The sequence below is a fragment of the Pectinophora gossypiella genome, chromosome 12 (assembly GCF_024362695.1).
Source record: "Pectinophora gossypiella chromosome 12, ilPecGoss1.1, whole genome shotgun sequence".
NCBI lineage: Eukaryota > Metazoa > Arthropoda > Insecta > Lepidoptera > Gelechiidae > Pectinophora > Pectinophora gossypiella.
Genome location: NC_065415.1, coordinates 12,926,509 through 12,952,359, shown reverse-complemented (window position 1 = coordinate 12,952,359; position 25,851 = coordinate 12,926,509).

The following is a 25,851-nucleotide window of genomic DNA, read 5'->3' as shown; positions in this document are numbered from 1 at the left end:
CAAGTGGCGCGCGGCAAGAAATTGAAGTTGCTTTCAATGATCGAGTAGGCGCAATTAAGTTCCATACAATCGACGTCATACCCGGGACAGCCAATAAAAATGCTCCAACGCAATGCTCAATAGACCAGTCGTGAAAATTAACGGCAGATCAAGATCGTTATACGATGTATATCAAATCGACGGTGGTACAATCCTTTGTCTTTACAATTTATTCGCGAAATTTGATAAAATCACCTAAAAAACAGTAATTCTATTTAATTAGTATTTATCATATTTAGCATAGTTTAATTCGATAAATCCTACGATTCCCGCTAAATTCACAGGAGGAAGCTGATCAGCGCAGCTGGATGCGAGTCTTCAGCTACACATCGGTCGCTACACATAGTTACTTATATAAATGAACTGATATTTATGTTGCTGTGGCGTTAAAAACAAAAACCATTTTATTCAATATTGAGAATTTAAGAGTAAAAAGATGAAAGTAATTTAAAATATTTAAGTATTTAAAATATACTTTATTTTAATAAATTAATCATGAAAAATATTAAAAAAGTATCACAGTTTATTCTTAAATCTATAAATATTAAAAGAAAAAGTATTTTAGTAATTAAGAAACAAAATTTGACTTCAAAAATATTAAGTATAGGCACAGAATAAGGAATAATATTACGTGTATGTATAGGTAGTAATATAAATGAAACATTTTTTTCGACAAAAGTTACAATAATTGTGAATGGAACTCTACTATTAAACTTAGCTAAAATAATGCATTTAAGTAGATGAAAGTATGTAAATACCTAATAAAAAAACAAATTAAATGTAATAAAATATATTCAGAAGAAATATTTTTGTTTCATTTTGTTTGTTACCTATTTTTATTAACGGCCTCTGTGGTCCAGTGGTTGAGCGTTGGACTCACGATCCGGAGGCCCCGGGTTCGAATCCCGGTGGGGACATATCACAAAAATCACTTTGTGATCCCTAGTTTGGTTAGGACATTACAGGCTGATCACCTGATTGTCCGAAAGTAAGATGATCCGTGCTTCGGAAGGCACGTTAAGCCGTTGGTCCCGGTTACTACTTACTGATGTAAGTAAGTAGTCGTTACATGAGTCATGTCAGGGGCCTTTGGCGGCTCAATAGTAACCCTGACACCAGGGTTGATGAGGTTGGTAATTCACCTCACAACCCACACGATAAGAAGAAGAAGATTAAGAGTGAGCAAGACATAAGTATTTCGCAAAATAAAGATAAATAAGTGTTACAAAAACACATTTCATTGCTTAAAAACTAGATATCAATTACACTTAAAGTTAGTCAAATAGCCCGCCTCGGAGCATACCCGGCTCAAATGTACCCATCACGCTGGCCACGTTGCCGCGTTGGATGGCCAGCGAGATGTGCTGAACCAGATATGATCCGGAGCGGGGGTCGCGAACTAAAATATTTTTTTATATATTATAATAGTATTTTTTGTAAGTGCATATCAACCATTAATTCATCATTAATTAATGGGTTCAGTTGAAAGATGTAAAACTGTTCCGCAATATCATATTAATTATTATAATTGAATAATGCAAGGTACTCTTAATTACACCTAATATAAATTATGGAAACTATTCGGCAGGCAACAATATTTTTTGACATAAATAATGTACCGAAAATATTGCTCGCATATGAAAAGTATTGCCTGGTAAAACAACCGTTTAATTAAATAAATTAAACGAATGCAATTAATTATTTTTTCGAATGCAAATAAGTACTACTATAATTAAAATAAATCAAGCGTTGACTCTCTCATGCATCAGTTAAAATGTTCTGTACATTTTACAAAAATTAAAAAATGCTTTTTTACGTTTTTTTAATCAAAATTCAAACGTGACATGAATTGTAAGGTCCGAATCTCACTAGCACATCATGGTGGCGCGCGTGGAGGGTTGTATAAACAGTACCTCACCAGTAAAATGACGGTTGCGCAACCAACAAGTAACCAAGTATCAACTGCACACATTTGTTGGCGATGCAACTAATGAAATATCGCCCGTAGAGATATGGAATACACATTTAAAAAAAATATCATTCCCGGTCCAGTCTAACTTGTCACAATTACTAAAACATTACATTGATAGGTAAATAATAACGTAGTATAAACATAAGCTGTAAGTTGTCTTCCAACTACCTACTTATGGATCTGCTTATTATCTACGTAAGTATGTATTATGTCTAAACATAGTGTAAAATTATGTAATGCATTCAGGATATTGACTATAAACATAAAAAAACGATACCTGTCCAAATTGTTGTTCAACAATACACGAGTTTAGTTTTTGAATTGGGAACATTACTATTAGATAAGAATTAAAAACGTTATAAATACTTACCATAAAAAATGGTTTTTTTTTTACCAAACATGTTTATGTTTATGCAAGGTGTTTAAATTTTTTGACGAAGCATTTTGATTTGATAAATGTTGTTATCTAAACAAAGATGAATCAATATGTTTAAAATAAAGTTAGTACCTATAATTAGCAACAATCTGTCTTCAACAATGTCTTACAATTCTTTACACGTAAAATTTCGCACTACACAGTTAACAAGAATATGCAACATACATAATATTACCTTGACAAATTTATATGAGACAAACAATTTTTAACATTATTATTATAACCACATTTTTCAAGTATTTTTTTTTAAATAGTGTTTTTTTTTCACATTTCGTACCATTCTTCACATTTTTCAAAACGCTGCGACGGTAAAACAATTTTTCCTGAACAGGTTTGTCTTCACTATTTCATTTCACTTTTTCTTTTTCTTTCTGCGTACCTTCGAAGTACCATTGTACTCATTACTTTGTAGTATCACTAGATGATTTCACTTAATCGTTCGGGAAACACGTATCACCAAATTTCTCGTATCCATCAGGACATCCATCTCCATGTCTAACGTCAATCAGATCATAAATATCTTCATCAATGTTATCTTTTTTCACTACATCAACTTTATTCTCTTTCACGTCATCAATAAGGTCCAAAACTGTGGGTCCTTCGTAAACAATCGCGTCGGGATCTTTAGAGTTTGGATAGTAAATTGTTCTGGTATATCCACTGCGACTTAAGGATAATATTATGAGCGCAAAAACGAAGAGTCGAACGTGCGACATTGTGAATCAGTTACCGAAGACTGACAAATGTATGAGTTTTGATGGCTGCTTGTGACGTACAAGCCGGTAAAACGTCAGCTGGGCTATTCTGTTATTTGAGCAATTAAAAATTTAAAAGCAAATAGCCTTGAGGTGTTGTTGAGGATTCCAACTGTGGATGTTCAAAGGCTTATTTGATCACGATTTAATTCAGGTGAGATTAAGTATCACAATCGCGGCAGAGTATTCAATTTTTTACCATTCAATTAAACAATTATTTCTAATTTATTATCAAAATTGCCTTACATCGTTAAAAAATTGCACTACTTTGACACAATTTATGTAATACTACACACCTCCATTTTATAAGTTGCAAACGATTATGACAATTAACGGTTATAGTGATGCATTGTATGTGATTGACATGTAACCACATACCTTATTTATTCATTGTTGTGATTATGATAATCTTGTATCGATCGTCATAATCGCTTGTAACTTGGCTAAAGTCCCTGAACATTATGTCAAAGTTATTATTTATTGTAGCAAAACCACTGTTTAAAGTACTATTCAAGTACTAGTAAAGTACTAGTATGCCATTAACGTCCCCACTGCAGGGGCACGGGCCTTCCCTATGGATGAATAGGGAGATCGGGCCTTAAACCACCACGCGGGCCCAGTGCGGATTGGTGGTTATTAACGACTGCTAATGCAACCAGGACCAACGGTTTAACGTGCCTTCCGAAGCACGGAGGAGCTCGAGATGAAAACTTTTTTTTTGTGGTCACCCATCCTATGACCGGCCTTTGCGAAAGTTGCTTAAGTTCAACAATCGCATACCGAGCGCGTTTACCGCTGCGCCACCGAGCTCCTCAGACAGTTCTCAAATCAAATCAAATATATTTTATTGCACAGAACTAAATGTCAATAATCTGACACTCTATACTATCCAGCTAAAATTCGTGATAAATTGCTATAAAATGTGGAGCGACGAGGAGTATATCCCATCTGAAGGATGTGTTACGAAAAATAAAATCCATCAGTTGGAAAAAGGCAGTATTGATTGAAAAGTTTTTGTAAGTTTTCTTCTTTCCTATCTTTAGGGGATAAATATATACGTAACACTACGATTTTGCAGTTGATCACTGCGCAAATGGTAACAGTGTGATGATCCGTGCTTCGGAAGGCACGTTAAGCCGTTGGTCTCGGTTACTACTTACTAATGTAAGTAAGTAATCGTTACATGAGCCATGTCAGGGGCCTTTGGCGGCTCAAAAATAACCCTGACACCAGGGCTGATGAGGTTGGTAATCCACCTCACAACTCACACGATAGAAGAAGAAGAACAGTGTACAAATATACCCAAAACAAATTATTTATTCACTCAAATAGTATGGGGAAATGTCAAAATTTAAGAACACTCAACAGTAGCGACATCTGATGGGAGAGACAGACAGTTTATATCCTCATTAACCACGCACGTGCTACCAATGTTAATCCCCGAGCTCAAACGACTTTTTAAATATTTACCTGTAATTGGTAATCAATAATGACTCAAATAAAACGATTTCTGATGTTTGTTTTTTTGAAGTGATAAATTGCGTTGAGGACTAAGCTATTATGCTGGGTATGACTTAGAATATTTTATAACGTAAAATGATAGTATAATAGACAGGTTTTGTTTCTATATAGAGTGTAATTTTTGGTACTACTAACTAGATACATACACTTATTCTTCTATCGTGTGGGTTGTGAGGTGGAGTACCAACCTCATCAACCCTGGTGTCAGGGCCCCATTACCCTCATTCAGGTAATCGTCGACCACGCCGGCGGGGTCGGTATCGGGTTTCTAAAGTGTTTGGTGTCGCGAGCTAATTGGCCGCCTCTATGGCTAAACTCTCTCTCGATTGTTTGTTAATTAACGAATTAAATAGCTATTAATGAATGCCCCCTAATGACGGTTAATCCCTACAACATCCCTGGAACGGCTCTTAAAGCTCTAGGAGTATTAATTACCATAATTTGTAATTATTCGTGTTCATTAAAAATTTCATCTTTTTAATTACAATCCTCTTCTCGTTGAAAGCCTCATAAATTGAAGTTTGCTGTTTCGAATTGCGTCTGAAAGTTCCCAAGCACGTGCAAATTAGTTTGGAAAAATGGGAGGCTGTTTTTTTTTTTGTATAGCGTGTAAAATAAGACAAACATCGTAAATCTACCGTCAAAAAAAAAATACCTTCAACAAGTTTATGTGCGATAATTAAGTAAGGTATGATGAATAAATGTCGCGCCAAACTGGGCACCCTTAAGCCTGTTGTCTTAAATTTTAAACCGTGTGAGAGCCCTCAACATTCCCTATTTGTCCAGCCAAGTAGTGAATGAACGCCATTGGCAGGAAATCTACAAAAAAGGTGAATTTCGGGCTCTTTCACTTCATGCAGTGGTTTAATCATAATTTTGATTGCATCATAACTTGAATTTATTGTGTTTGAATCATAAATGATTGATGAATGATGAAGGAAAACGTCATGAGGAAACCCACATGCTTGAGAAATGTGTTGAAGGTATGTGAACTAACCTGTAAATGGGTTAGTTTTTCGTTTCGGTTGAATATTTTTTATAAGGTAAATATAAAAATACCTGATGAGTCGAGTAAACGGAAGCGGTCAGGTACGCAGGATATATTAAGGTGCGCAGACGTTCGCGCAAAACGCAGGCGCACACACTCGTCTTACCCCTCCTTGCTTCAGTGGAACGGAAAACCGATACGACTGAAGGAGAGGTCAGATGATGTGTCTGGCCGACGATAACTATTTGCCCTCTATCGTCGCCCTAGGCCATCCACCTTGCCTTGCTGAGTCGCCAAGTCAGCCAAGCCCTTTTGCATATCTGCATTGGGCTGCCTTTCTCACCGAAACAGACTTTATGCGCTTAATAATGATTACAATGTATAATATGAGATATAATTGTTATAGTATTACGTACCGGTCAGTACGCTCGATGAGGTGTGGATACTTAGTTCGTCTTGCAATAGATATACCTCTGACTACACCAATTGGGATATAATCAATGTTATGACGTATTGGACAAAAAGTAAAATAATGGCCCCGATTCCTGTAGACACATCCTAATTTTACTTTAAGTTGTACCTGTCATTTTCTTATCCGCCGAAAAGGAAAGGGACGGATGACTGACAGCTCTTAATTTTAGGAAGAATGAGTAAATGAATGAATAACCCGGGCCAATCAAACAGGTATTTCGCTGGTATAAACCGTTTGACGTGTGCTCTCAATATAATTCTGGCGGGTTATTGGCCAATGTAAAATTTTAGACGGTTGTTTGTGCTTAAAATTGGCATGTGTTCTATAAATGTTATACTTGTCGATTACCCACCCATTTCCTTTTCGGCGGATAAGAAAATGACAGATATAACTTAAAATAAAATTAGATGGTGTTTACAGGAATTAGTACCATTATCCCTTTGATTTTCTCAAAAAGTTAAACTATGTGAACATTATTTATAATATAGAGTGTGATAAAATGAAGCATTAAAGTCAACTCGTAAAATCGCCAAAGGCATAAAAACGTTACACGCGTGGTTCACGAATAGATAGGTTCGTACGTCTATAGTTGACGATGTTAAAATAGTAAACAACTTTGGAATACACACTTCACATACACTATGAAGTTTTAATGTGATGGTTGTCAATCATCGCACAAAAAAAAAACAAAAAAAAAAACAGAAATACAGAAAACAGGAGACATGTTTGGATGACATGTTAAGAATTCGGTCTCGGATACTATTTTCTTAAATAAGCAAACACCTACGTGTTTGTAACGACTACTCGTTACATGAGTCATGTCAGGGGCCTTTGGCGGCTCAATAGTAACCCTGACACCAGGGTTGATGAGGTTAGGCATTGGTCTCACATACACGCGAGAAATAGAATAACGGCTGTAGTATGGTATAACAAAACCAGGTATGATCAAAAGTGACAGCTAACATTCAAAGGTTAGCCCAGCTGACGTCAACCCACCCTGCGTTACCATTTTGTAAAAAATAAATTACCCACGACCAATGTTTTTATATTTACTTTCCAAGGAAATTTTGAACTTTTAGTAAAAGATGTACTAACAGTTCTAATGATTTTTATATATGTGACAAGTTATAGTAATTAAAGATATTAGTCAGTAATTCGCTTAATTTTTAATTATAAAATTTACGTCCTTGGAATGTTGGAGATACCATTTTAATGGTAACACAGTGGTAACACTTACGTCATCAAACGGCTAGCAATGGCGGCTTGTCATAGGATTACATACCTGGTTTCCTTATTCCATGGGCTGTTGGAGATACAACCACGACAGAAAAGTAGCTATAATCATTTTAAGTTTTTATTTATTCCACCAAATTGCGGCTACATTAGCTTACGTATATTTTTACTGTTCTTCTATCAAGTGAGAGTAATTTCCGATCTTATCAACTTCATTTTTTGTCAAAGATTTTTTTGTATCAATCTCAATCAATTTCTGTTTATCAAGTACAAACGCAAAATCACCAGATTACGTCTCGCACTGTATATATCACATTATACTTGCGCCAAACATTCAATAAGCAAATAATTTGATGTTTTACCAAGCAGTGAGTTAATCGATTATTTATTTTTAAATGTTTGCAAGTCGTTAAGATTCATCAGCTTTATTTGTTAACCTTCACACTTTATGATATGAGCAAAATAAATAAAATAAAAATATCTGCTAAAATCCTATTTTTGTTTTGGAGCAAAAATATTCAAGTACTTATCTAAGTCTAAATGAACAGACTCAACAGTTAAATCAAACACTCGAAGCAATGCAAACATTATTTTTTATGCAAAAGAATGCACATCACAAATGAATATATAATGAACCATAAGGGCCATATTTCACTAGAACACCACGATGGTGCCAAAATGTAATGCAGTATTTGTCTGACCTTCCAACCACCAAAAAGAAAACCAACCCAATACAGGTTAGGTCACATACCCCCGTAAATGCATTTCACGGGAATGTGGGTTTCCGCAAGATGTTTTTCTTCATCGTTGAGCACGTGATGATCATTTATGATCCAAACATAATTTCAAAAGCAAATTTTAGATTGGTTTAGGCCTGTGCTGGATTAGAACCTGCGACCTCAAAGTGAGAGGCAAGCGTTCTACCCCTTCCCATTAGTGCAAATATATAACACTTCCATGTAAAGTAATACACTTTATTATTGTATATAAATATGGAACCATAACAGCTATAAGCTTAGTACAAACAGTGCTGCCAGGAAAACGGAAAAGTAAGCTCAAAAACGGTTTCGTTACCAGTTTACGTAAGAATTCTTCGCATAGAGGAGTTTAATGTGAATCAGCGTCTTTTTAATTTAACAGGAATTACTCACACATCAAGGAAATTCCCCCACGGGGAAAGCACACTTTACTTGCGGTTTTAGATTAACGGTTAAACCTCAGGTGTTCATAAATGACTTTTCTATTCTAAGCATAAAGGCATCTACACATGAAGCGGCATAAGTACATAAAAACTTACGCGTGTACATCGTTGTTTCACGACACTCAAATCCCAGCTAGGGATTTAAACCACTGTTTTTTTTTTGTCGAAACGTGAAAGAATAACTAAATTACTGAAAATAAACAAGTTAGTGAAGAAATAATAATCGTTTCTATCATGCCCGGTTAATAGCAATAGGCTCGCCTTCAATTTCTTTATGCTATGTGCCTATCCCTTTGGGAAAACGGGCGTGATGCTATATAACAAAAAAATCATATATAAACGCGGTAAGAACCCGTTATTATGTGCTTTAATTATCATATACAAAACCTGTCAGCAACATAGACATTTTGGCGGTATATTAGCGATTAGTGTTTCCGTTCTATTAGTCCACTATGATCAATAGATGAACTACACTAGAAGAAGCATTCTATAAGTATATTTTCCTATAAAACAAGCGAAGGCGATGGTTTATGGTTGTCGGTTGTTGGGAGGGCAGGCAGAGAAAGACCTAGAAGGACGTACATTGACCAAATTGGGGATGTCCTTAAAAAAGGTTTAGTCCGATCTACTCAGAACCGACGTGCGTGTATCAAACGATTGATGAATTCGGAGAAAGCAAGAGAAGTATGTCATAGTATCTGCTTACTCCACGAAATAGGCGTGAGTTTATGCAAAAACAGACAAATAATCAACATTGGCCCCGATTCCTGCAGACATCTCTTAATTTTACTTTAAGTTATACCTGTCATTTTCTTATCCGCCGAAAAGGAAAGGGACGGATGATTGACAGCTCTTAATTTTAGGAAGAATGAGTAAATAAATGAATAACCCGGGCGAATTTTTAGACGGTTGTTTTAGATTTGTGCTTAAAATTGACGTGTGTTCCATAAATTTTATGCTTGTCGATTACCCGTCCCTTTCCTTTTCGGCGGATAAAAAAATGACAGATATAACCTAAAATAAAATTAGATGGTATTTACAGGAATTAGCACCATTATAACATCAAAAAGTCCAGTCCAGAGCACGGATGAATGGTTTGCGAACGACTCATGCGTTCTATACAATGTCATCGACCTTCCAAGGGGTTCCCCTAAGTTACCGGCAAAGAGTCGGTATACTTACTTGCCTAATTGGCCCAAAACCTTTTTCTTTTTTGTCGTGATTTTGTAGATTTACCTCGTCAAACATCCGCTTGATTATAAGTAATTAGCATGACTAGCCTACTAGGTGCTGATTCCAGTACACACCATCTAATTTTATTTTAAGTTATATCTGTCATTTTCTTATCCGCCGAAAAGGAAAGGGACGGGATATCGAAGGGCATAAAGTTTATGGAGCATACGTCAATTGTAGAAAAAAAAATTAAAAACCCACCCAAAATTTTATATTGGTCAATAGCCCGACAGAATTAAGTTGAGAGCAAACGTCAAACGAGTTGCATATCGGCGAGATGCCTATTTTATTCGCCCGAGTTATTTATTCATTTTAAAATTTACAATTGTCAGTCATCTGTCTTTTTCCATTACGGCGGATAAGAAAATGACGGGTATAACTTAAAATAAAATTAGGAGATGTCTGCAGGAATCGGGATCGGGGGGAGTGCGAGCGAGAAAGATAATCCGCACACGCTCCCACGATTAAAATAGAATGAGGTGGGGGGTGAGGTAAACCTGTCGCTCCAAGCTCGTAAGGTGCGGAGAGTGTCTATTCAATACGTAGTATTATTCTTTATTTTATTTATTCTGTACGAAAACATTTACTGGTGATTTACTGTTTTTTTTTCTATTATTTATTTTTAATTTGTTTGTGCCATAACCTGACCTTTTAATTTTATAATTGTAATTTTTAGTGATTTTCATGTTATTTATCTATAATTATTTTTTCTTTTAGTGTCATTTTTAATTAATTATTTATTTTGTATATTAGTTTTTATATTGTTTTCTCGTCATACAGCGTATTAGGTTACACTGTAAATAGTTGTTTGTACATTTATAAATAAATACACTTCACTTAAATAGAAATCTCTTCCTGCAGACCGGGAAAAAACAAATTAAAACCACGTTTAATCAGGTTAATGTTTATTCTATGACGGAGGATAGGATTAGAAACACCCACAATACTGAGAGAATTTCCAAATAATTTCGTAATTAATATCGTTACTTTTAAGTTTTTAGTAACATCCTTGTAATAATTTGTTATTTTTGAGTCCTCTAAGTTAACACTTGTAAATAGAAGAGCCTATTTTTATGCCTTTTTGATATTTGAAGCTGCAACTGTCTCGCCAAAGCAATCAGAAAAAGATGTGTCAAAACATTCGTAGGAGTATAACCCTCTATGGATGTGAAACTTGGACACTGACACAGAAGGACCGACAGAGACTCGAGGCCTTTGCAATGTTGTGTTGGAGGAGGATGGAAAGAATAAGTTGGACAGAAAGGGTTACAAATGAGGAAGTGCTAGTAAGAGTAAGGGAAAGAAGCAAATACTGAGAATTATTGAGGACAGAAGAAGCAAGATGATTAGACACCTAATAAGACACGACGAATTTATTAAAATCATCATAGAAGGAAAGCTAGAAGGGAAGAGAAGAAGCGGAAAATGCTACAGCGACAAGAGCGTGGCTCTTAAATTGATGATGATGAACTGTCCCGCCTATTAAGAAGCGAACCCCTTTTGTTTGCCTTGGAAAACCGCGAATCGATAACTTTGATACATCAATGTAAGTCAAAGCCTATCATGATAACATGACAATGTACATATTCCTTATTAATTACTTCCGACAATATTGTAATTAACTTTACCGTTATCTATGCTGACATGACATGCGAAACGCGAGGAAGGCTCCGAAATTCGTGATTTAATAAAAACTTGGTAAGTGTAAATTACATTTATGCCATTGCGGGTCCCGTGTTTTTGAAATACGCATGAGTTGTGCGATGTAGTTGTGCAAGAGAATAAAGACCTTAATCTTACTAGAAAACTTAAAAATAGGATCTTTAAATTAAATACCAGTACTGGATAGATTTTTCCTTGACATTATTTTTATTAAGAGAAAATTAAATCGAAAAAGTCTGTCTTGGACGGGGATTTTTCGATTTAATTTTCTCTACTGAGTTTCCCTATGCACAATGAGTGCTATACAATATTTTTTTATTCGTTTTATTATTTACTGTGAGTTACAATAATTATATCTCACCTAAATACCCATTAACGAGTTAGGAAAGTTTTGTGCAGCTAACATTAGAAGTGTAGTAGAGAGAAATCTACAAAAAAAAAGTCATAAAAATTAATAAAAAGGCATGTTTGAGTACGAACAGAAGGTAAAAAGAAATAGGACGGAATAAGATGCAATCAAACCCTTCATTTACGGGTCTCTAAAAAGAAAATCAGATAAAAAAGACAAAACAGCAATAAATTAAGGTTCCTTCCCGTAGAAAAACTTGGGGCACATTGGAATTATCTATCCTTTTATCATTAATCAGAATCCTTAATTATTCAAGTTAGCGAGCTTAATCCTTAGAAATGTTATAGATAAGAGTGAGGCCACACGACGCGTGGGGGTACGTTGTACCAATGCCATAGTGGTAACGCCGCGTCGTTCTAATCACAACAGCGTGCCACACAATAATGTTGCTTATGTAAGTATTAAGTAATCTGTAATGTTGCGACCTTCGATCTTATTTATTGTTTTTCAACGTCATGCGGTGATGTAACGCACGCGTAGACAAGAAGACTGTATAAGACGGGGAGGGACGGTACGGTGCGGCGCTGGAGCAGCAACGCAGCACAGCGCAGTTCTGTCTACAATAATCATTAATGTGATATTTGCGGTGTGACGTCATAGTTGCGAGTTGCGACGACATTGCGCTACGACACCACATTGCCAGCATCTGAGTGCGATGAAATTACAGCATTTCGACGACGCGACGCCACGCACCATTAATAAAATTTTCGTGTAGCCGCGCTCTAAGAAGCGGCCGCTTGTGTTTATAGATAAGCCTAAGAACCTTATTGTTGTGATTTAGATTCGAGTATTTTACATAATGCTGTGTCTGACTGTGTATTGAGATTACTTTGAGAAGTTAAGCTACGTACGCACAAAGAGAAAATCTTATAAAAAATCTTTTATATACTTTATATACAAAAAAGGCCTCACTCACTCATTTGAGTGAGGCCTTGGATTGTTCTAAAATAGTTCTATTCTTTTTCATCTACGGTCACGATTACTAATATGTATACACTTTGAGACCATATCACATTAACTTTTTTGACAAATTAAACCGTAAGTCTCATTAAATGTCAAATATGATAGTACAACAGGGCTTTAAAGTGGGTATATGCTATTGCTCATGACTGTACGATAGCGATTCCATATGTTTTTAAACGTGTCTGAATGGGATTTGACTGGGTCAAAAATAAATTATAAAATGTTAATTTAGAAATAGAAGCCAGTCTAAGATAACCAAAAATCAATCTCATTTTACTTTTTGACTTATTATCGAATTTTATTTATGAATTAATTAATAATGAGTACGACGTTTGACCGCTGTTATTGATGACGTCACAGGACAGTATTTCCATGCAAACTCCAAAGAAAACTTTCGTTTTGACGTTTCGAAAAAAGTATCTTATTTGACTAGGTTGTCAAGTAGACTATGGTTCGGTTTCAATATTTTAGGGATATTTCATCATCAATTTAAGAGCCACGCTCTTGTCGGTGTAGCATTTTCCATTCCAGTTTATCAAAGGCCAATTCCTTGACTTCCCTATAAGACACGACGTTAACCTTTTCTTTAATCTGTTCCATGTAAGCTCTTCTTGGTCTTCCCCTTCCTCTCTTTCCTTCTAGCTTTCCTTCTATGATGTTTTTAATGAATTCGTCGTGTCTTATTAGGTGTCCAATCATCTTGTCTCTTCTGTCCTCAATAATTCTCAGTATTTGTCTTTTTTTTTAGGGATATTTATGGTGGTGTTAAAAAACTAATCTCAGCTTTAAGACTGCCCTCAAGAACATGTCAATGTGACAGTTCTTATAAAAAAACAGGGACTTGAACATGATCTTGAGTTTGATTAGTTTATTATTTTTTTTATTTTTTTTTTTTGACGTGACTTATTGTAGATTTGCCGCAGATGGCATTAACTACTTGGCCGGAGATTAGTTTATTAATACCACCGAGTGAGATATGGATGGAAGAGAAGGCATCTATTGTCGTTTGTTTAACCGAAACATAATACAAGCCCAAAGATTTATTTTTTAATATTATAATTTGTTGAAATCTTAAAAAAAAAACATTTCAATCCATTTTTGTCACTCTAACTTGTCTACCTTTATTTGTCACTGACACGATACGGAGAGCTTCGCACTTTGTTTTAATTAAAATAAAAAGTGAAATCTGATATTTTCCAGGCTTTATGAAGAATCGCGCAAAAAGTAATGAAAAGGGTTGCGAATATAAACAATCAGTATGACAGCTTCATGCGAACTAGTCTTTACTATATTTTGGATTTAAAAGCATCTTTTATTATTATGCGTTCATCCAAAAGGGTAAACCGAGGTAGGTATATAATATACCGGGTGTTAGTGACATCGTAACGAAAAAAAAAATGGAACGTCTATTTGATTATACCTAAAACGATGGTGGGTGTTTTTCTTGTCGCAAATGTTTAATTAAGATGTTGAGTTTTTACTGCGCTGCAATGTAAGTCGAACAATGCGAAACAGTCGCTAAACCTACGCGCGGCTACGTTACGCGTGCATGATACGTTGTTGATATCGATATATGATAAAGACACCTCCAATTCTATATCTAATAGAGTGAGTAAAATGGCGACTTGGATTGATAATTTGTATCAAAATTTAATAGAGATACTCAACAGAGATAAAAATATCCTTCATAATGTACTTACTTACTACACTATGCATGCGTTATGCATTTTCGAAGGTATGTGACCTAACCTGTATTGGGCTGGTTTTCCCTTCACAGGTTGAAAGGTCAGACAGAAAGTCGCTTCTATATAAAACCGGACCTGTCCAAATTTCAGGTTAGGTAAGCGCACGCTGTGATGAACGGGATGAGGAAGATGATGATGATGAATGGATAATGAATATAGTTACTTCACTGATCATAACAATTTTATGAACTGTGTTTCAATCCTGAACGACGTAGAAGACAAATTAAGTGTTTGTTAGTCGAAAACTTCAGGCATACCGGTATAAATTTGTTCGCCTTTGACCCCAATAATAAAGTTTGGAAGACCATCCTCTGAATATCAATATTTTCCATGAAGTAAATGAGGGGATCCAATAAATATACCATTTAGATTCATGCCTCCTTGACAATATGTTTTAATGTATTTGTTCTATGCTGGATATTAGGAGAGCTGGAGTTAATCAAACACAGTCAGACTTCATGTCAAACTAGTGATATGTCGTTCAGTAAAAAGGCGCAAAACTTATGTGAAGTATGATTACCTAACCTTTAGACATATACGATCAGAGTACAATAAAGAACATTTTGAAAAATACAAGCAGCCAGAGTCGTTGCTATTAAAGAGTTTTCAGAACAGGAACAGGAAAGGCACGTCACTGCTCCAGACCCTCGGACTCACATCGTACACTGAGACCGCACAGCTGCCCTCCAACTACTCACGCAGCATGGTTCTTCTCGGCGTAGTAAGTTATTATACCACGTTCTGGAGTCTCACTTGATAGTCTAGTCCTAATTTCCTTCCTGTCCTCTTGATTACCTTATTGTCCGTTCTGACATCCTCTCAACTACGATGTCTGTCTATCGAATTCCAGATTTGAATTTCAAATTCAAATTAGGAATCACTGTGATGCCATTATTGACAACATTATCTTCACTCATGCCGTGAAGGGGACTAGGCATACATTGCTTATCAAAGACACATTCACTTCAACCGAACTCCAGTACATCTAAAGAAGCAACAAAAACTATTTCAAACACGAAACGAAATCTATTCTGCGATAGAAAAGCAAGAAAGCTGTTCTTCGATGTTACAAACGAGTCTAGATTCCAATTACTGTACTTTTCAACGGCTGATGCAAATCACGACTCGTTACGGAAACTACTAATACAATTAACCAAGTCGAGCTCTGATCTCGGACTTGCTCTTTGAATATTTTCTCCTTCTCCTTTTTCTTTAGCCTTTTCATTAGCTTTTTTTTGCATTTTCTATTTAACTGCAACACCCTATGCTACACAACCACAGTCGCGCCATCAACAAATTGTGTGCAATTGTATAAACGCTACCTCAATTGCCCTTGCAGGACGGCAACCATGTCGCGCGTGGCGCGAATTATATAGAGGACTGCGACCAATGGCCGTTCGACGTCGTATGTATGTAAGTACGTATAGCATTCGCTGCGGTAAAATTTCGCGCCGCGCGAGTCACGATTTCCGTGCACACTCTACTGGTGTTTTGTTAAGGCACATAATGCAGCCTTGCATAATTTGGATATTATCATTAATTTTCATCAACAGAAAGAGGGGTAAAAAATATCTAAACAGCCTGTTTCGTCTATGCAAAGAACATCATTTTTTTGTGGGGAATGAAAAATGAGTGCCTTGAAAAATGACACTGGACCCTGTGAATAATGAAATTCTTTGTCTTCATGATCTTGGTGTTAATTTTTTCCCTTAGAGAGTTGTTTCGGTCGGTGCAAGTTACATAATAGCTAACTAATCTGTGAAGCGAGTTTTAGAATAAAAATATGCTGAAAACTATTTGAACGGTATGATATGGTATTCTCGCTCACCTATTAAGTTCTTACCTTTATTTTTTTATCTTAGGTTTCATCTGGAGTTTTTAAAGTCTGGATACACGGTATTTTTATACCTCAAGCACCAGGTAACAATATACATATAAAAATACACTATATATATGCTTCATAATATTAAAGTCTATCCTTTAAGCTAATGAACTACTGTAACATTTTATGTAACTAAGTTTTAGTTTAGCTTTAATCTATATAATTAAAACAGTTTGCGGTTACATAATAAATCATCTTGTAAGAATCAGCACCGAGATATAAACAAAATAAGGGTCATTTTAGTGTACTAAAATTTAACAATTTATTGTAACAAATTATTAAATCTTTGTTATGATAAAATGTGTATTTGCATATCTAAGGAAATATCTTATGCATGCACACGACTCATCTGGCGATGGGTGTAGGTACCTCTGACTACCCCTATTTGAATGTAGTCGCGAACTTTGTTATGTCATACACACACACGACAATGGTATCCGTCGAGTTCAATGAACCAAATCTCACCATCTATAGCGTGTCCCCAGAGCCCGCTGGACATTTGGCTCTGTTTCAGAATTACAAAACTAATTATTACATTTGCAAACTGCATTAGATTCTGAGGATATTAACGGTTCTGTTCAGAACAGTTTTTTCTTAAAAATCTAAGAGGAACATTTATCGAATTTTTACTCAGAAATCGTGCCAGATTTTTATACTGTAGAATTTTCAAATAATAAAAATCTTTCGTGTCCTGTTAATAAATTGTGATAATCTCTTTTCTAAACCACTGATGGAGTATAATGTATAGCCTCGTCTACCAATATTGACTCATTACGGATTGTTAAATCAATCATTAAACGTAAAGAAAAATAAACATGTTTATCCCAAGCAAGATGAAACAAATTATATTTCCTTTTTGTTTTAACTACATTAGAATTATTAGAACGTTGAGGTATAAATTATTGAACAGTACGACCTTTTCAGTACAATTGGGTCAAGTACTAGGTTAAGACAAATTATGAAATTCTAATTTACTAAATAAAGACACATCTAAAACTAACGAAAATATTTTCTTTTTTCTATTTAACTTATTTATTAGTTTTAAACAGGAAAAACGTAATAATAAGTCCGACATTTTATCACGTTTTTCTATGACGCCACAGTGTGCTTTTTCAAACAAATTCCGTAGCAATTTCGTGATTTGACGTTTAGTAAAAAGTAACTGTTTTGTCTAGTTGGAAACTAGCCTATTAGTGATTATATTTCAATAAGAAATAAGGACCTTTGAAGCGTCTCGTCAAGGCAACGCATGACCCAAGGGCTGGCAGCTACTTTTGTCAAAGGATTGGTTTAGCTGTTCAAAGGGAAAATGCCTCGGTGTGATGCTTTGGAGGAGTTTTTCTATTTGTAGATAACTGTATGTTGTTTTGTGTTTAATATCTTGTATATAAAATGTATTGAAAAAAAGAACATTTTACATTAGCTTCAATACGTGGTAATTGAGATGTTCATTAGCATAGTGATGTCAGTTGTCAGATTAGTCGAGATTATGGTAATTGATTCTTTTCTGTCTAACAGTATGAATATCACAGCATTCTATTATTAAAACACGACTGCCAACATCAAAACGAATTCCAATATTAGATATCCACCGTAGCCTTATTATTTATGGCAATATTTTTCCGAGAATATTAGACTTGGACAAACTTGTGTTATCATCGGACAAGGAGCGCAATCAATTTGGCAGTTCTCCAAATTAGTATACTTGGACTAAGAATAACATTTAATAAACAGTACGGAAATGGAGATGAAATAAAAAAGTATACACTAAGTTGGGCGGTAAAGCGGTACACGCCAAGAATAAGATGTTCATATCCAGTATGCAGGCTGAAACTCTATGTACAGTCATGAGCAATATAATGTACCCATTTTAGGACTCTGTCGCACTAACACATTTGACATTTAGGGAGACTTAGAGTTCAATTTGTCAAAAAAGTTAATGTGACATGGTACCAAAGTGTATATATATTAATGCTCGTGACCGTACACTGTATAGTGTAGTAGTACACTGTTTAGGATCTAACTGTATGTACACTGTACAAGTATCCAACTTAACTCTTTTATGGTATTAAGCTTTAAAGTTCACTAAAAATCCAAACCCATACATCTCCTACTACACCTACACCTTTGTAGGGGTACGGTTACATAACTTGCTACGCAAAATTTAAAATAAAAAAACCCCATTGTGTCTGGAAATCCAGGGCCGTACTTATATACAGTACTATATTGCCATCATAATTCTTCTATCAAAGGACATTACATAAACACAAAATTGTCCCCTTCGACCGTAGTAAAAAACGTATTAACCGAAACCAATTTACCATAACCCTGACCAACAACATTAAAGACTGAAAATGTTCAACTTAACTATAAAGGTCAGACTCGCTTGATCGAATACTGGATAGGTACTTCCGTTTGCTGGCGTGAAGCGAATGTAAAATTGACAAAAAAAACAACGCGATAATGTATTCTAGATTGTTCTGTGCTAGACTGGGAGCGCATAAAATCATAGAACGCGATTATGGGCCGATACTATTTAGTTTGCTATCGACACGATAAGAAGCAGTTGGTTTTACGTTGGAGTACAAGGGATACTTATGATCAAGCGCCACCACACAAGAATTGGCAAATCGCGTCGCCAATAATGTCTCAATATAAGTTTTCTAGCATCAATCAATGTTTCAAGGGTGAGTTTGTTTATGTATGAATTGTTATTTACGTTTATGGGTGGCTATAGATCGACTTATAGAGCCGTGATAGCCCGGTTGGTAGAACGTTTGCCTTTCTTTTCGAGGTCGCAATTCGAATCCACCACAGGCCTAAACCAATGATTGTCGAATTTGTGTTCAAACTTATGTTTGGATCATAAATGTTTATCACGTGCTCAACGGTGAAGGAAAACATCGTGAGGAAACACACATTCCCAAGAATGCATTTTCTGTGGTATGTGACCTTACTTGAACTGGGCTGGTTTTCCCTTCGCGGGTTGGTAGGTCAGACAGGCAGTCGCTTCTGTAAAAATACCGGACCTGTCAAATCTTTAGGTTAGATAAGCGAATCCTGTGGGAAATGGGATAATGTTAGGGAGATGATGGTGGCTGTAGACTTATCGACTTTAATTCACATGAAAATGTGTAGGCACCTTTTTTAAAATTCTAAGTATAGTCCTGAATTTTCCTTCTCATCGCTATGTCTCTTACAGTGGAACAATCAAATGGAAGCCGATCGCTTAATCGGATCTTAAGTGCCTGAACGTCTAATGGCGTGGAATCGTTGTGTACCGAGCTTAACTTGCCAGAACAAATTGTATTTATTACATTACCAGTACTTCCGATATCCATGACCGGATTTTTGCTCAAATTCCCAGAAAATTCTCTAGCGATACAATCTCAAACTCAAAAATATCTCTATTCATTACGTAACAAAGTTACACATAGCGTTAGCGACATCGTGACGAATACTGAGGGGAATGATTCAGACCATGCTTCTGAGTTGATATACTCATGGTCATTTGGAAGAATTTCAGAGAGATATTTTCTTGTTTTATACTTTTTAGAGCGCGATTTAACCATAGTCGGATTTAAGTTATTTTTATTTATATAATTTTGGGGTCTTGTTTATTAACATAACATGTTTCCATAATGTGCTTTATGAAAAAATTTAAGATAAAATCTATCTGGAACATGTCTGACCAGTTATATTAACAATTCAACGTAATTATCGACGAAAAACAATCAAATCCTCAAGTAAAAGCTAATAATATATATTATACACAATTCTATTGGGAAAAAATGTTTTTCTTCCTTCGTTCGTGTCCTTTAAAGGGCGCCATATTGATTGAGCCTATAACCACTGGATAATCGACGCTTCTAGTGATACTTCAGATGGTGTAGAAGTTAGGTTAGAACAGACGAGCATACACTCATACGTACATACATTAAATACATAGCGGTTAAACACATAACCCTCCTTTTTGCTTCGCTGAAGTCGGGTAAAAACAGTTGCAAATCATGCAAACGTCACTAGATAGATAACTCGCCCCATTGCAACCCATTGTGTTCAGAAACGTAAAGAGAGGCAAGACGAAATGACATGAGAAATGATATCCCAATAAACGACGGGTTTTTTCCCATAATCTATTTTATGACAGACACAAACCGCGCCCCTAATAAATAAATCAAATCAAATTAAATAAACAAAAATAACATAAATCAATAAAATAATTTTATTTCAGGCATGTAACCAATATTTACATTATTAAAATACAATTAAAATTCTAAAAACAATAAAACAAAATAGTAAAATTAAATTAAGTTAAAACTAAATCAAATTAGAAAAAAGAAGATGATATAATTTTTGTATTTTTTTTGTTTTTGTATTATCAGAATGGACAGCATGGTACGCATGACCACAGTACAAAAAGATAGAGTAGGTACAGCCTAGTCCTCTTTTACATACTTATGTAAATAGTAGCCGGATCGATTAATTAGCGTTACTCTATATCCGAATTAGAATAGTACATCCATCGCAATTATTTTTTTACCGGTTTCCTCTTGGCCTCAAACTTGCCCGAAGGCATCGATAAGGCCTGAGACGGAGCTCGCCCAGAAGTGCCTGTTCACTCTGGCCTTGAAAGCACCTGGGTTATATGCATTCGGAAATACAAAAGACGGCAGAGAATTCTACTGCTTAGCAGTGGACATAATGAAGGACGATGCGAAGCGCTTTGTGCGAATAGTTGGGATATCCACCAAATAGGGATGGCACCCGGCCGTACGACTGGAAGTCCGAAGATAAAAGGGGGATGGTGAAATGAGCTAAATGGTAAATATTTCAAGCGTCTACCTGTTGCCGTTATTAGTATCAAGGCAAAACGACCAAAGGAATCACGTTTATTGTATGGAAGCCCTTTAAATAAAGGGTATAAAATATATTGTAAGTATTGTGTATTTCTTTTATAGCAGCAACAGAAATACATCATCGGTGAAAATTTGAACTATATGACTATCACGGTTTATGAGATACAGCCTGGTCTTCTTCTATCGTGCGGATTGTGAGGTGAATTACCAACCCCATCAACCCTGGTGTCAGAGTTATTACTGAACCGCCATAGGTCCCTAACATGACTCATGTAACGACTACGTACTTACATCAGTAAGTAATAACCGGGACCAACGGCTTAACGTGCCTTCTTACTTTTTGGACATTATTACAATCAGGTGATCAGCCTGTAATGTCCTAACCAAACTAGGGATCACAAAGTGATTTTTGTGATTTGTCCCCACCGGGATTCGAACCCGGGGCCTCCGGATCGTGTGCACAACGCTCAACCACTGGGCCACGGAGGCCGTATAGCTTGGTGACAGACAGACAGACAGCGGAGTCTTAGTAGTAATGTACTATTATGTCAGCTGTCGTAAGCGCCAGGCTGTGAAACAAATAGTTTGTATTGTATATGACAAATATTTACAAAATCTCCCGCCTTCGTTCACCTACAACCTAAAGCCCGAGTAATGGTCCAAAAGATCCACAACTCACGACCAATCCATAGTTCTTGGCACGACCTGTCTGCGTGCAATGTCGTTAACCTTCAAATGGAAATAAATCTTTCAAAGCGACTGTCTGTCTTACTTTACGTTAACGATTACGCTCCAGACACGCCGAGATTTTAACCTATAGTGATGGAATATTTCGGCTAGAGGTTGGGTTCCTGCTTCATTTAAGCTTGATGCACACAGAGCTGGGAAAACGGGAGAAGCAAACGGAATCCCAGGCTCAATTACCCCTATTTACCCCGCGGTATGTGATTTTTAGGGTTCTGTATGGGACACAGAACTCGTGCGGTTTTGCCGAGCAGCACATGCCGCCGGCTTTTTTTGCCGGCACGTGCCGCCGACTTTTTTTGCCGGCACGTGCCACAGGAACTTGAATGACCGGAACAAACTGCTCTTAAATGTCAGCATATAGCAGTATTAATGCGGCAAAGCCAGCGGCTTTACAACCCGCCAGGCGCACCGCGGCTCGCCCGGCGGCTTCGAGCCTGGCGACAGGGCCGCCGGCATTGTGTGTGGGAGCCTTTACTAAGCTTAAGCATTATCTGTCCGTCCATCTGTCTATTCTACCTTCAGTAGTCGCTTGAAACCAGAGAACATGTTTTATTATGGTAAATATCCTTACAAAAGTGTGATTCGAGATAGCTTCAGGATGTCGAGCAAGGTGAATACCTAATAAAAAATATTTTTGTTCATTTTGTTTCATTGTTGTATTAGGTGACGGCCTCCGTGGTCTAGTGGTTGAGCGTGGGGTTCACAATCCGGAGGCCTCGGGTTCGAATCCCGGTGGGGACATATCACAAAAATCACTTTGTGATCCCTAGTTTGCTTAGGACATTACAGGCTGATCACCTGATTGTCCGAAAGTAAGACGATCCGTGCTTTGGAAGGCACGTTAAGCCTGATGTAAGGATGTATTCGTTACATGAGCCATGTCAGAGACCTTTAGCGACTCAGTAATAACTCTGACACCAGGGTTGATGAGGTTGGTATTCCACCTCACAACCCACACGAAAACAAGATTAGGTAAAAACCAAAGAAGTACTGTCAAAAATATATATATAAATATACGAGTTAAGAGCTTGTAAACAAAACGTCTTTGTAGGAGGCAGAAGGAAAAGCTAGCACGCTCTCAGACTTAAAATTATCTTTGAGACAAGCAAACATTGCAGCGAAGAGCTTCTTTTACACTTCTGAATCCCTTGTAGGAAGTTATACATAGGACTGAGGGCTTTCTCGCCGTATTAGGTTTCAAAGAAAGAGCCTTTACTATATTCAGTTTTCCTTGTCTTAACGATGTCTGTTATCGATATTTCTGCTTCATTTCGTGTGTAAGTTAATTTGGGGCACTGATTAGTTATTTGAGAACTTATGTGTGTGTAAGGACTTGTGGATAAAGTTAATCAGAAGGTTTATTTTGAATGTTCAGTGAAACGATAAGTAACAAATCACGAAAGTCCGATTTTATTGTACACAATTATAAAATGATACAAGTTAGACTTAGATAGTTAATCCTAGACTTAGGCCTGTGTACTATGTACTGCGTACTAAGTGGTCGTTTGAGTCTGAACGGACGCGGGGAACGAATGGCGCTGCAACGCGATAAAATTCGCTGCGTAAACATTTTTAACTTACCAAGTAATAGAAAGAAAGAAAGAAACATTTATTATTTAGGACACCACAGACACGGATTACATATATATAGATTATGACATCACATTATCACATCAAAAGTCAACGCACACACGAAATATTTTCTATATAGAAACATGGAAAACGAACACAGAAACTTATACCTAAATTAAATGTGACGTCATGTCGGCTTACCCATGTGTAGTGGATGGTGTCCCGTATAAAAGGTCCTCACTCAGCTTATGTAATAGTGTAGTATGTACACACGTGTATAAATAATTTAATATAAAATAACCTATGCCTACACTCAGTGGGTAGGCCCGCTACAAGGTGGACCGACGATCTGGTGAAGCTCGCGGGAAGCCGCTGGATGCGGGCAGCGCAGGACCGATCGTCGTGGAGATCCTTGGGGGAGGCCTATGCCCAGCAGTGGGCGTCGTACGGCTGATGATAAATGATGGATGATAAAATAACCACCTGTATTACGTTATTTAACGTTTGAAACGATTGAAATGACAGCAACGTCAAGCAACAATTTGTTGCTGTTAACATTTAGTTTCCGAACGTAATGAAAAAATCAATAACAATGTTGAATTGAAGATGAAAAAAGATGGAGTATTTTTTAATGTGAATTATTGTAGATTTGCCGCACATGACTAGTTTTTTTTTTTGCCGTGACTTATTGTGGATTTGCCGCAGATGGCATTAACTACTTACTACTTGGCCGAACAAATTGGGGAGCGCTGAAGGCTCTCAACATGACTAGTGATATGCCATTAAATAGACGCAAAACTTATGTATAAAGAGCTTTATTACTTAATCTTTAGGCAGATAAGACCAGAGTATAAGAAAGAACAATTTAAAAAAGAAAAGCAGCCACTGTTCTTACTAATGAAGAGTTTTCACAACGGGAAAATTCCCACTTTGGGAACATTCTTGGGAACACCACATGACATTAACTACTTGTAAGCCGATATCGAGAAATGCTAAAGGAGATCGCCGTCCACGCCGGCGGTGTAACCATCTGGGTTCTGAAGTGTCTGTTGCCACGAGCCGATTGGCTGCCTCTATGGCTAGAGTAATCGGGTCCTCACGTATATTAGATCCCTAAGCGGGATGTATTTGGAAACCGCTACTACTACGGGATTAGTATGGTGCCGAGCAGTTTTGAAAAAAAAAACCAAACTCACAGAAAGATACAGAATGTTATCATGTTACGTAAAGTCACTCAACAAAATGTAGCTCCAGTGTAGATTAACCTTTGAACACATAAACGGGTCCAAGTGAAATAATACCAAGGACGTCTCAACACGCCAACGTGCGTGTGGTCCGTCCTTTACTTGTCACTAAATGTATTAACAATATTTTCTTTATAAACTATTCAAACTTTTACTCCTATATGATGGACGTGTAACACGTTAATCGAATTTGAAATGTATTATGAAACAAAGGAAATAATAGGGCTTACAGTTGGCAAAGAGTGAGCCTTCCGGTTGTTTTAGTATTTGTAACATTTACATTAATTATTATAAAAGTGTCCGGTGGGAAAAGAGCGGTTGAAAAATAGTGTTGGTATGAATAAACAAACAAATCTACGTAATTTTATATTTGTAAAGTGAAGCAAAATACAATTAACGTGTTAATACTTGCCGTAAATTCCAATTTAGTACGCATTAAACAAAGACATAAATTGTTATTAACTTACTTTGCCTACGTAACGTTGGTAAAACGTGATGCATTCAACTGTTTAAATGTCGTAGTGGAACCAAAAGGGACCTTTATATAGCATAAAAAATAATTGATTACACACGCAGGGTTAGCCAAGTTTCAGTTACTTCGAAAAGCGACAGTGAATGTCTTAAATACAGGGTGTTAGTGACATCGTAACAAATACTCAGGGGGATGATTCAGACCATGATTCTGAGTTAATATCAAGTGGAATTTTTCGTCGCAAAATTCATGTTTTTTTTTAGTTTTTTAAATTATTTTCAATTCCATATGTCACTTACACCCCGCACAAGTACATACGGTAGCCATACAAGTAGGTATGGGTGTTAGTGACACCGTAACGAATACTGAGGGGGATGGTTAAGACCATGATTCTGAATTGATATCAAGTGGAATTTTCAGTCTGAATATTCATGATTTTTTTGTGT